Source organism: Myotis brandtii, unplaced genomic scaffold (genome assembly GCF_000412655.1).
Source record: "Myotis brandtii unplaced genomic scaffold, ASM41265v1 scaffold2271, whole genome shotgun sequence".
In the NCBI taxonomy this organism is placed as follows: domain Eukaryota; kingdom Metazoa; phylum Chordata; class Mammalia; order Chiroptera; family Vespertilionidae; genus Myotis; species Myotis brandtii.
The window spans coordinates 289225-291205 of NW_005358524.1; positions in this window are offsets into that span (position 1 = coordinate 289225).

A 1981-nucleotide genomic window follows, 5' to 3' on the forward strand; every position below is an offset into this window, starting at 1 on the left:
TGGCAGTGCTGGGCTGAGCCGGGGCCTGTCCCGGGCTCCTTGGGCACCTCAGACATGGCAGCTGGGTGACAGAGTGAGACGTCCAGCTCACCAAGGTGGACGTGGGAGGCCCTGATGCAGCCTCTAGTCCCAGAACATCACTTCTCCCGCCTCGGATTGTCCATCAAGTCCCCAAGGCTAGTCCTGACAAGGGAGGGGATTAGACTCCACCCTTACCTCCCAGTGGGAGGAGGAGGGGCAACATTAATCTGCCACAGGAGGGTAAGGCAAGAGGTGAATGGGGGTGACTCTAGGACCTGGGGATGAGCACTTACATCCCGACTGGGGCTGCCATTTACACCCCAATTACCTAACCCCCCAGAGATAAAGCTGTGGGACCTTAGCAAAGGCCCTGTCAGGTGCAGGGTGAATCAGCCAGCTGCCCCTCCTGCCCTTCTGGGGAGCATCTGCCTTTTCATTCAGGAGGAAAAACTAGAAAAATGGCCAGGGGAGCAATAACTAACCCCCCCCCGCGCCCCCCCTTTTTTTTTAAAGCAATTGCAGCAAAAAAACATGTCACCGCTGGGAGTGTAAAACCCATCCAATGGTTAAGGGAGGGCCTGGCTGCCTCCTTCGGGTCATATTTTACCCAGGCCCTGAGGCCAGGCTTGCCTGTGATCCCCTAAGAGCTGCAGGATGATGTAAATTGCCCTCCGTTTGTCACCTCTCTGGCAAGCCAGGCCCTTTGGACACTTAACCCAGAAGCACCAGGCCTGGCCTGGCCTATCCCAGTTCCACAGTACAACTGCAAGGAGGGAAACCGAGGCACCGCCTATTCCCAAGCCCTTTCTGGACCTCCAGACTTGCTTACTGTGCTGGCTTCCCCCACCCACTCGGGGCCTGCAGGGACCAGCGTTGTCCTTGGGCTCCCGGATGACAGTTTTGAGGCCTCCTTAACGGAAAGAGAAAGGGAGATCTGTGCCTTCCTGTGCCCGCCCTCACATAAAAGCTTTCTCTTTGGCCCTCCTGGTGTGGCTCAGTGGACAGAGTGTTAGCCTGCGGACTGAAGGGTCCCGGGTTCAATGCCAGTCAAGGGCATGTACCTCGGTTGCAGGCTCGGTCAAGTGAGGGAGGCGACCAGTCGACGTGTCTCTCACATCGGTGTTTCTCTCTCTGTCTCTCCTCCTCCCTTCCACTCTGCCTACAAATTAATGGGAAAAACATCCTCGTGTGAGGATCAGCAACAACAAAGAACCTTTCTCTTTGGATTTCTGCTAGAAACAGTTCTGTGTTGGGTGAGGCTGGAAGTGGGGAGGGACCTGGGAGGAAACACAGGAATGACGTCACTGCACTGCCCAGGGGAGAGGATGGCATCTCAGGCCTCTACAAGATGCCAGGGCAGTGAGAGCTCAGCGTTTGTATGGGGCCCAACTAGCAAGGGTTCTGGGCCAGCGCCCCTGCCAAGCTCAGGTGGGGCTGGGCGCCCATCCCCTCCTGCACGGGGCTGCGCTGGGCTGGCAGCCACTGCCACATCTTGACTCCCACTGAACCTCTACCCGGAGCGCCCTCTCCCTCCCAGGCAGTTGTGAGTTATTCATCCGTCAAGGCTGAGCCACCTCCTCTGGGAAGCCCGCCAGCCCACCTACTCCCGCCTCCCCTGACCTGCCTGGAGCCAGCTCCTAAAGCCGTGGTTCTCAACCTTCCTAATGCCGCGACCCTTTAATACAGCTCCTCATGTTGTGGTGACCCCCAATTTCATTGTTACAAATTGAACATAAAGCATAGTGATTAATCACAAAAACAATATGTAATTATATATGTGTTTTCCGATGGTCTTAGGTGACCCCTGTGAAGGGGTAGTTCGACCCCAAAGGGGTCGCGACCCACAGGTTGAGCACCGCTGTCCTAAAGGGATTCTCAGGGGAAGAATCACACGGGCTGCAGCCAGTCTTGTCTCTTTCCAAACACACCAGGAGCCGCTTACGGGCAGAGCTGGCCCTCG